This window comes from Podarcis erhardii, assembly GCF_964252035.2.
Source record: "Podarcis erhardii genome assembly, chromosome: 5".
NCBI lineage: Eukaryota > Metazoa > Chordata > Lepidosauria > Squamata > Lacertidae > Podarcis > Podarcis erhardii.
In genome coordinates, this window is record NC_138509.1 from 79827125 (window position 1) to 79839308 (window position 12184).

Consider the following 12184-nt stretch of genomic DNA (forward strand, 5'->3'; position numbering starts at 1 on the left):
TTCTGCCTGGTGTATAACATTAGGTTTTCTTTTGCAATCGGGGAAAAAGAAGATTGTGCAGCTCTTGGCATTGTGGAACCTGTTGTCTCCCTCAGCTGAGTAATGCATTTCCAACTGTGCATTAATTATCACTGCTGGTGCTTGGATCAATCCAATTTCAGCAATGCGGGTGCTGAGAGGACGGTTACACAATAATGAACAAAAAGGGTTTCCGTCTTGCAGAAAAGCAGAGGTGGGCTGAGATACCTTGCTGGCCGAGAACAGAAAATGCTGTCCAAGGCCACCCAAAGTATTTTGGGACCAGATGCACAGAATCCCAGAAGTTCTTTCCCCACTTCTCCCCAGCAGGAAAAATACATTTTTCTGCTCTAATGATACCCAAAATCAGCTGGCCAAGGGTGGCAACTTCACTTTTCCTCCATCAAAAGGCCTGCGCTTGCAGAAAAGTATGGGGTTGGTAAAGCAGCGAATTAAGCCCCACCCAAAAACAGAGGATGCAGATTTACATAAAACTTGCACCTTTTCATTGGTGTGTGTATATGCAAAATTAGAAATTATCACTACAACTTAAGTAAAAATCCAATGCATACAAGGTTGAAGCTGTGAGCAAGTATAATTAGTCTGCTGCCCAGGATCTAACAGCTGGCAACTTTCAGGCACCTGTGTTCCCTTCCTGGAATTCTTTACTTTTCAGCCATACACAGAGAAGACTCCTTCGAAGAGAAAATTGCCCTCTGTTAAGCAGGACACATGATCAGTTCCATGACTGGTTGCATTTCAGACCATTTTGATACTCGGGTCTGATTTTCTAACCCATCCGTAGCAGGCGAAGATTATCTTCTGTCTAAGAGCCCAGAATTTGCATTGTGGTCGTTCAAAGTATGAGGTGAGGCGAGAACTGTTTGCAGCAAGCTGCTATCTCATTCTCGGCTCCACCTCTGCCCATAATCTTCAGTTGAGGAGTTTACGGGGCAAGTGCAAACTGTTAAAGAGCCAAGCATGGATGGAAGTTGCCTCCCACACATATCTTTAGAGCAGTGGAAAAATCGCATTGTTGTGGCTCTGGAAAAATGGCATGGTTGGGCATGTGCAGAGCAGAGGTCCCGCCACTTTAACCACAGCACCATTCTCAGCTTTGCAAAGAGCACCCAGGAAGTTCTGTTCGAAACTCCCATTTTTCTAGTCACATTTTGCAACAGGGAATTTCATTAGCTCAAGCAGTTTCTGAGCTCTGGGCACAGTACTGCACCTAAGGTTTCAGATTAAAACTGCAGAGTGGAAGGAAAGGAGGACCTTTTTCTGCCTCCCCACTTCCAGCTACTCTCTGAAGGCTGGAGAAGAGACCATCTTAAGAAGATTAGGGGGGTGAGCAGGGGAAGGACTAGACCATGTGAAAAATGAACAGAATACTTTAGCTGCCATTCATTCATTTTCAGCTTGTATTCTTTTACAAAAAAGCATGCCTGGACATTCCATTGTTGTGCCCAAAATCTAGGCATAAGGTGCCATTTAGCTCCTAGCTTTCATATCTCAGTTTCTAACCCTGCCAGGAAGATCAGGTGCAAGAGAACCCTTCATTTTCATGTCTTGTCACTTCCTGTTTAAGGAGACCAACTAAAGTGGGGGGATGTATCCAAGGACCCTGGAGCCAACAAAGCTTAGAGGTGGGTTGGGTGAGAAGACACACCAAATAAGTATTATTATATTTATCTTGCCTTGTCAGCACCTGCTGCAGTTCTGTTTCTGAGAAGACCTGGCCTTAATCAATAGGCAATTCTGGGTAGCTTCCTACATCAGCACGTTGGGCAAAACGGCTATTCTCTCTGCAGCACTCTCCCGATGAGTGTACTTCAGCTGCTCAAGAACAGCAGGAGGAGCAAGGGAAGGACAAAGGGGTGGACTCGAGAAGCTCCAGAAGCAAAATAAACAGCACGTCTGGGGAGTTGACTTGCACACTGTACACAGAAAGCTGGACTGGGGAAGCTGTTCCAATCCGAGGGCCACCTTCCCTCCTGGGCAGCTTTCTGGAGGCCACATGCAAGCAGGGTGTGTCTCCTGAGTTCAAAGTGGGCCAGGCCAAAGGTAACAGTGGGCGGAGCAATCTATGTGACTATCAGCTACATTCCAGCTACACAAGTCAGAGGTTTCTATACAGTCATACCGTGGGTTGAATATGCTTCAGGTTGAGCGTTTTCGGGTTGCGCTCCGTGGCAACCAGGAAGTAACAAGAATGCGTTACTTCCGGGTTTCACTGCTCGCGCCTGCACAGATGCTCAAAATGACATCACACGCATACACGGAAGCGGCGAATCGCAACCCATGCATGCGCAGACGCGGGTTGCATTCACTTCAGGATGCGAACGGGGCTCTGGAATGGATCCCGTTCCCATCCAGAGGTACCACTGTACCCACAAACACAGGCTCCTCATCACCAAGAGGCATTATAGGAGCATAGTGTTGGGATGCGTCCAAGGGAACAGGGGCAATTTGCAGGCCCCCAGCTGGCTCCAGCCCACCGGCCAGCAGCCGGGCAAACTCCAGTCCTTTGGGACAGCATCAAACAGCGACTTACAGCTTCAGAAGCCTTCAGAAACTTGAGCACGCCTTAACCAGCAGAGTGAATAACACACAACAGAAGTAGCAGACAGAGGCATATGTAAAGCATATTTACAAGCTGTTTATTCAGCATAGTTCAGGACAAAGGAAACATGTCTGCTCTCTTTCATGTCCAAGAGCAGGAAGCACTAAACAAAAGCTATACACAAACAGAAGTTCCCAGCAAGCTGTGCTGGAATGTAAACAGACATGTGACATACAACAATCCACATATCTAGTACTCCAACGGGTGCAGAATGCCGCAGCGAGACTCCTTACGGGGTCTTCGCTTAGAGATCACATTCATCCGGTGCTATACAAGCTGCACTGGCTCCCGGTGGAGTACAGGATCAGGTTTAAGGTGCTGGTTTTAACCTTCAAAGCCCTATACGGCCTAGGGCCCTCGTACCTACGGGACCGCCTCTCCTGGTATGCCCCACAGAGGAACTTACGGTCTTCAAATAAAAACACCTTGAAGGTCCCAAGCCACAGAGAGGTTAGGCTGGCCTCAACCAGAGCCAGGGCTTTTTCGGCTGCGGCTCCAACCTGGTGGAACGCTCTGTCACAAGAGACAAGGGCCCTGCAGGACTTGACATCTTTCCGCAGGGCCTGCAAGACAGAGCTGTTCCACCTGGCCTTTTGTTAGGGCGCAGCCTGACTCCCTCCTTTGGCAATCTTTTCAAGACTTTAGCTTATGGTTGCCATTAATTTTGTTTTTAACTCATTTTTATAATGTTTTATAATGTTGTATTGTTTTAGTGTTGTTAGCCGCCCTGAGCCCGGCTTCGGCTGGGGAGGGCGGGATATAAATAAAATTTATTATTATTATTATTATTACATAGGATGGGCCCTTGATTCATCTAGCTTAGCACTGGCTGGCAGTGGCTCACCAGAGATTCAGGCAGAGGTCTCTCGCCCAGCCTTACCTAGAGATGCTGAACCTGGGATCTTTGCATGGAAAGGAGATGCTCTCTCCACAAACTACAACCCTTCTTCCCCTGAATCTCAGTTCAAGGATACATTTCAGGCAGGCAAAAGGACTCAAGGAACGTGGGTGATGGACAAGATCCGGGGAGGGCTGGATAGAGACATCTGGAGGGCTGCATATCTCCACCCCCCCAGGCCTGAGGTGCCCCACTCTTGCAGTAAGCAATAGGACAAAGCCCCCCCAAAAAAGTATCTCATGAAGAAAAGAGGGTGTAAAGAGTCTTTCATAAAAGGGAGCATTCCAACTGCAAAGACCCCTCATTCCATGAGCGTTTTGAAGAGGTGCCATCGGGCAAAAGACTGACCACATGCTACTGCTGCTGATCATGTAGCTCGGCTCATAGGCAAACCAGCTGGAATGTACAGGCTCCCAAGGTGTGGTAGGAGAGACGACCAAGCAGGACCATTGAGGAAATTAGCTGTAAAGAAAAGGGAAATTGGGGGTGGCGCGGGGGGGGGGGGACCAGCAACGAACAAACAAATCCAACACAAAGTGATGTATTTGGGATGCATTACACTTGTTCTTCATGTATTATACAAACGCACATCTGGAGCTACTAAACTTAATGGATACATCTGTTGATGCAGATGTGTGGCATAAGAGGCCAGGACTTAACTAGAGCAGGATCCGGTCCCATTCCTACACATTTTTCAGATTCTTTCTTCCTCTCGTGTGCACGCACACTTCTTCACGTTAGCTATAGCCCATATTCTTTCAAGCCGCTCTGTTGCCTTTACAGCACCCCCTCCCAATACTTAGAATTATAGAGTTGGAAGGGAGCCCAAGGGTCATCTAGTCCAACCCCCTGCAATGCAGGAATCTCAGCTAAAGCATCCATGACAGATGGCCATCCAACCTCTGCTTAAAAAACTCCCAAGGAAGGAGAGTCCACCACCTCTCATGGGAGTCTGTTCCACTGCCTAACAGCTTACTGTCGGGAGGTTTTAACAAATGATTAGTTGGAATCTCCTTTCTTGCACCTTGAGACCATTCGTTTGAGTCCTACCCTCCAGAGCAGGAGAAAACAAGCATGCTCCCTCTTCCATGTGACAGCCCTTAAGATATCTGAAGATGGATATCATATCTCCACTCAGTCTCCTCTTTTCCAGGCTAAGCATACCCAGCTCCTTCAAGCGCCCCTCATGAGACTTAGTTTCCAGACCCTTGATCATCTTGGTTGCCCTCCTCTGCACACAATCCAGCTTGTAAACATCCTTCTTAAATTGTGGTTCCCAGAATTGGACACAGTATTGCAAGTAACAGCTCTTTAAAGCCTTCTTAAAGTCCAGGGTGCATGTCCAACTACACTCCCTCTTTCCCTATGAAACCCAAGAGGACACAATCACTTCCTCCCAATAACTTAATAGCTATTGCCATGTTTTGCTGAAGTTAATGAGGGTTGGGGTTGTTTTTTTAATCAGTGCTTTATCTCAGGGTTGTGCTTGTTCCTTAAAATGGGGAAATTTGGTTTGCAATTAATCTTTTTTTACCCCTGAGAACAGCATCAGACATGTGTAGCACTCAGCACAGAACACTTGGCTGATATTTTATTGCATTTCTGTTCAGTTCACCGTTCTGTGCTTTACCCAAATGATAGGTCTCCATTTCCTCCTTACAGAAAACAGATTGTGTGATAGATGGGCAAACCACCATCTGCAATGATTCTTATCTTTATTTCCCGCACACGGAGGGCAGGCTCAACGCCTAGGAGAGGAAACATGTAACTTTCATCGCAAGAATAAGCCGTTTCTCAATGTTCACAGGACGTGATTTCTGCAAACGTCCAGAGATAAGAGGAGGGATCTGTACTTTTTGTGTGGAAAATATTTATTGTAGCAAAGGTTGTTAAAAGTTTAAGGTAAATTTTAACCAGATGGACTGTGAAAACTCTCTCTCTCTCTCTCTCTCTCTCTCTCTCTCTCTCTCTCTCTTTGTGTGTGTGTGTGTGTGTGTGTGTGTAATTGGATAAGCAAAGCACTGGATTTGTTTGTGCAGTAAAATATCCCAGTCAGAACAAATTACAGAAAAATCTATGCATGCCTTTGGAATACAGCTTGTCCATAATGCCACACTTTTATAGAATCACTGTTGGGTATGGTGGGGAAGAGTACTGGGTCTGACCAGGCTCAAATCCCTGCTCAACCATGATGTTTAGTGGGTGATCTTCGAAACACCACTAATTCTCAACCCAGTCTACCTCAGAGATTTATTGTAAGTATAAAATGGGGAAAACCCAGGGTATGCCACCCTGAGCTCTTTAGTGGAAATCCCAAGCTAGATGCTTTCCAGGCGCGATCAAACGTGTTGCTTTTAACCTTTAAAGCCCTAAAGGGTTTAGAGTTTGGCTAAGATATCATCTGTCCAGTTATTAAAATCTGGAAGAGAGGCCCATTTAATGGTACCACCACTTGCAGAAGTCCGCTTGACGTCAGACATGAGAGGGCTTTCTCCTGTGTCGCTCCCACACGGTGAAATGTGCTCCCATTAAAGCAGGCATAGGCAAACTCCGGCCCTCCAAATGTTTGGGACTACAATTCCCATCATCCCTAGCTAACAGGGCCAGTGGTCAGGGATGATGGGAACTGTAGTCCCAAACATCTGGTGGGCCAGAGTTTGCCTATGCCTGCATTAGAGTTACAATGGGTCTGTCTGTCTCTCTCCCTCTGCATTAAGAAGAGGTGTCGAGAAGCATCCCTTTAATTTTACCTTTAAATTTGCTTTTAGTAATCATAGAGTTGGAAGGGACCCCAGGGTCATCTAGTCCAACCCTCTGCAATGCAGGAATCTCAGCTCAAGCATCCATGACAGATGGCCATCCAACCTCTGCTTAGAAACCTCCAAGGAAGGAGAGTTCACCACCTCTCGTGGGAGACTGTTCCACTGCTGAACAGCTCTCGCTATCAGAAAGTTCTCACTGATGTTTAATCTGAATCTCCTTTCTTGTAACTTGTTGCTCTTTTGTTGTTGCTGCTTTCTTGTAACTTGTTGCGGGTTTGATTTTTTTTTTAAAAAAAGGAGTCCGTATTACTATTTTGAGCTATTGTACTGTACACCGGGATGCGGGTGGCGCTGTGGGTTAAACCACAGAGCCTAGGACTTGCTGATCAGAAGGTCGGTGGTTCGAATCCCCGCGACGGGGTGAGCTCCCATCGCTCGGTCCCAGCTCCTGCCAACCTAGCAGTTCGAAAGCACGTCAAAGTGCAAGTAGATAAATAGGTACCGCTGTGGCGGGAAGGTAAACGGCGTTTCCGTGCGCTGCTCTGGTTTGCCAGAAGCGGCTTAGTCATGCTGGCCACATGACCCGGAAGCTGTACGCTGGCTCCCTCAGCCAATGAAGCGAGATGAGCGTCACAACCTGAGAGTTGGCCACGACTGGACCTCATGGTCAGGGGTCTCTTTACCTTTACCTTTACCTTTACCTTTACCTTTACCTTTACCTTTACCTTTACCTTTACCTTTACCTTTACTGTACACCACCTTGGAGGTTTGCAGAAAGGCAGCACAAACATATTGCAAATAAATAATTATCACCAAGCAATCTCTGGCCTGCATATAGTCATTAGGAGATCTGCTGGCAGGGAGGGTTCCAACCTGTCACCTAAACTGAAGCCTCCCCAGGCAGCTGGGCAGATTTGCATCCTGTGCAAAAATGCAGTCAGTGGGCGGAGCTGCATTTCAAGAACACTCTCCTTTGCTAGGCCTGCGTCAGATCTGCCAGCTAGGGAGTGACAAGCTTGAGCTTTCCCAGACCGCATATTATCTGCTGTTCCTGACAGTGTCAATTTAGACATTGATCTCGGGGAAAGTTTGTTCCCCTACAAAGAGGAACAAACAGACTTACCCTGCCCTAATCCCAAAGTGGAGCACGGAGGAGCAGCGATTCTGTTTGCTATCTGGTGTGAAGAGTGTGAGCTGTTCCCGGAAAATTCTCCTGGGAAACAAGCTAGTTTGCCTGCAGCTCAAGTCACTGGGTGTTCGTTCCGGGGATCAAATGTCCCAGCCATGGCATAGTCTGAGGACAAATGATGGAGCCACCTTGCTGAAGCTAAGCAGGTCTGGGTCCATTCAGTGCTTGAACAGGCCGAGACCACATACGGTCCTCCATGTGCCTGAGTTCTACAGCAGAAGGAAGAAAATGTACTAGAATAAATGCATGAAATCATTCTGCATGTTTGATCCTCCAAAGCCATGTGTGCTGACACTCAGGGCTGATTCCACAGCAGATGGTAATGGTAATATTGCAGGTATGGGGCTCTCTCTTGCCTCACCCACAGTCACATTTTGAGGGACCGTCTCCCATGCTTTCAGTCTGGACACAGTCTTCTCCTTGGCAAAACTGAAATGGTAACTCTAGAGGCTGCTGCTGGGTTATCTGGCACACAGACACGCTGTGGGTGGTTGCTGAGATGGACAGAGGAGGAAAGAGGACGAATGAGCTTTGCACAAGACTGCTATAACAGCATCGTATTTCCCGCATAAGCTATTTGGGGCACACCACATCCAGATAACGCACACACTGCAATCGCTCTGCGGTGGTCAGCCCAGACAGTTTCTGGAGAGTGAATTCATTTACAGAGGAAACCTGCAGTCTTTCCCCAATTGCATCTTAGACTTCTCTAGAACCTCAGCCCAAGTCAGCCCTGCCAACCAAGGTTGGACAGGGGACTTCAAATCCCTAGGTGCCAATGTCAAATGCATACATAGGATAGCACTCCTTCTTAAGGAAATCAGCCCTGAGTGCTCACTGGAAGGACAGATTCTGAAGCTGAGGCTCCAATACTTTGGCCACCTCATGAGAAGAGAAGACTCCCTGGAAAAGACCCTGATGTTGGGAAAGATGGAGGGCACAAGGAGAAGGGGACGACAGAGGACGAGATGGCTGGACAGTGTTCTCGAAGCTACCAGCATGCGGGAGGCAATGGAAGACAGGAGTGCCTGGCGTGCTCTGGTCCATGGGGTCACGAAAAGTTGGACACGACTAAATGACTAAACAACAAGGATAGCCCTCGTGCCTTTGGAATTCCTGCTGGGCTAAAAGTGAGCCTATAATTTTACCTGTCAGGAAGAATCATGCAAATACACATAATGCCTTGAACGCATCTTATTAAATATATAGCTCTGAGTTTTCCACGAATACTTTTTCCCCCAGCTCGTGCGGTCTGCTTGACTCCCTACACATTGCCCACCAGCTATTGTGCAGCTTGATCTCACGTCCCTTATATCATCCTGAGTTTGGGAACTCTGAAAAACTGTACTTTCTTTCCACTCCCCTCTTAAAACCCCATCTTCAGGACCTTCCTGGGTCAAACAACTCATATAGGGACATGTTTCTCAAAATTCCAAGGTATTTCCCTGTGAGGAGCTGTGTGTTAATCCAAATTTATGATATGGTTTATCTCTGTAGATCATGGCATAAGTGGAAGATTGACTCTATTATGACATGAGACCCTTCATGATGAGCTTGGGTGACCATAGAACAAGCCAGATTCCAGTCCCCTGCTGAAAGGCATTCAGGAATATCCTCAGTTCACACACAACTGATTTAAGGATTAACACATGCAAAATTAGTTGTCAGATCACTGCAGATGGTGACAGCAGTCACGAAATTAAAAGACGCCTGCTCCTTGGGAGAAAGGTGATGGCAAACCTAGACAGCGTCTTAAAAAGCAGAGACATCACCTTGCCAACAAAGGTCCGTATAGTTAAAGCCATGGTTTTCCCAGTAGTGATGTATGGAAGTGAGAGCTGGACCATCAAGAAGGCTGATCGCCGAAGAATTGATGCTTTTGAATTATGGTGCTGGAGGAGACGCTTGAGAGTCCCATGGACTGCAAGAAGATCAAACATATCCATTCTGAAGGAAATCAGCCCTGAGTGCTCACTGGAAGGACAGATCCTGAAGCTGAGGCTCCAATACTTTGGCCACCTCATGAGAAGAGAAGACTCCCTGGAAAAGACCCTGGTGTTGGGAAAGACTACAAACATGAGTCTGACCAAACTGCGGGAGGCAGTGGAAGACAGGAGTGCCTGGCGTGCTCTGGTCTATGGGGTCACAAAGAGTCGGACACGACTAAATGACAACAATTAGTTGTCAAGTACAGGATATTCAGCTCCTCAATGGGATCCACCCACACAATGGTAAGGTGGTTTGAAGGCAGATCACAGACAGAGATGGCCCGGTGCAGATAATAATGGTTCACTATCTCAAGTCTCAGTTACAGATAGGTAGCCGTGTTGGTCTGCCATGGTCAAAACAAAATAAAAAAATTCCTTCCAGTAGCACCTTAAAGACCAACTGAGTTAGTTCTAGGTATGAGCTTTCGTGTGCATGCACACTTCTTCAGATACCTGAAGAAGTGTGCATGCACACGAAAGCTCATACCTAGAACTAACTCAGTTGGTCTTTAAGGTGCTACTGGAAGGAATTTTTTTATTTTGTTTTTATCTCAAGTCTGTTAAGCAAACAGGGTGGCCACCTGCTTTAAGGGCAGGTATACTTTCCTCCCCCCCCCCAGTGTAGTTTTATAGCTAAATTGCCATGCCCATGCTTCTGTAGGCCTTCTAGAATAGTTAGGGAATATTTTACTCTTTAATCAATGTATGTGTTGTAATTTGCTATCTGCTCAGATTGTAACTCTGCTGTCTAAAGCAGCATGTCTTTTTATAGATAGATGGATGATAGACAATAAAACTAGCTTTCTTTATTTCTTTGTGTGAGAGCTTCCTGTGGGCATCAGATTAAAGATTAACACGCATCCATAACAAGCGCACATCGAAACTCCAGCAAAAGATCCTAAACATCTCAGCGGTGTGCATATGAACACACATGTGAGTTCAGGTACACACTTGTAACATTCCTGCAGCTGCTAAGCTTCCAACTTAGCAATAAAGATGTGGTCTATCTTTCTCCCTCCCTCTCTTTCCCCTCCTCTCTCCCTGGCAAATCTACAAGGGGAGTTTGCTGCACCTTGTAGATCAAACCCAAGGTTATATATATGGGGAGAGAGGGTCTCAGTGGGGAGGGGACTCTAGACTGCACTTTGATGTTGGCTGCAAAAAGAAAGGGAACCTGGAGGGCAAAGCAAATACTCCCTTTTGGAATATGCCTTAGGTTAGCTGGTTGAGACAGAAGTGCAGGGAGGACTTGAGAAAGAACAGCAAAGTTGGGACAGGGTATTCCTGCTGCTTGAGCAATACAGTGCTTAGGGTTTAATAACCCCAACTCTTCAGAGCAATGGCACACAAAGAGGCTCTGAAAGGTCAGGATTAAGTGGAGAAAGAAGGTAGAGGAAAGACTACAATCATTTGGCTGGAGTAACTTAGCCATTATTGGAGGAACCAACAAATTCATGTGCTGTCTCGCTTCAGCTTTTGTTGGGAATGGGAAAGAAGGGGGTGGGGGTGCGGAGTTAAATATCAGAGGTCTGTTGATAACTTCCTTATGCAAAATTCTTTGTTCCAGGCTGGGTCTATAGAAGCCTTAAAGTATGCAGACAATTTCTGAATATATTCTAAATCTCAGCTAATTTACAGTTTTCACCAATCTCCTGTGTGCCTGTGGTTTTCCCTATCTTTTTAGAATTCTCTTTTTAGCGAAAGTATCAGCAGGACCTGACGCAAAAGCCTTGCAAAATAGCGGCAGTGTTTGTGCTGTTTCCATACCAACGGCTCCAGAATGTACAGAGCATCTTGCAAAAGTGTTATCAAATTAGCAGCTCCGTACCATATGGCGACCAAGTTCCACCCCTGCATCCAAACGGGGAGATGAAGTTTCCTCTTGAACAGTTATATTGGCAGTAAGAGTTGCTGCGGTGTGAATTGGGGCCCTCACACAACTGCAGCCATAAATCTTTTGATGCTCCTAGCCTTTATGACTTCTTTGGGAAATCTGGTTTCAGGAAACATTTGCATGCGCCAAACTGTGGGAAATAGCTTGTTGACTCAGGAATGGATGTAAGGGTTCAGCGCTTTGTGGAGGCGACATTCTATCACTGATCAACATGGGCAACACTCCATATGTTGAGGGATGCTTTTCCATCAAGATCCAGTGCGATCTGGAACATCCACAGAGAACCAAATGTCTATATGCACAATTTGCAGAGGTTTCTCGCCAGCAGTCAATAACAGTGGATTCATACATGACAAAGACTATGGGTTTCAGGACAGTGAATTCACCCTGAGAGCCATTCAAAGGAATGGCTCTTCTTCTTATTACAATAAACTTAAACTACTATGCAATCAACATGGGGATTTTTTCACAGCAGGGCAAGACTTGGTCCCAGTTAAATCTTTATGATCACAGCAAATCTTTATATGAGAGCAGTGGAAAAGCTGGCTGTGATAATATGGGTGAGAAAGGGGCAGGGGGAAGGAAGACTATTTAGAGATGTCGGTCAGTGTTTCTTTCATCTGAGATAACAATCGCTGGTAGAGTTTCTACGCTGCTTGTCGTTTTGTGTTTTGCAACTCAGCTCGTACAGTATTTTCATTTCCATTTCTCTCTGAATTCAGGGGGAGAGAAACAAATGCGCACTCCCAAAGGAGACAAAGGGGAAATGAGTAGGAAGAAAGGGATGAGAAAATGCTTAAGAGCACTTGTGA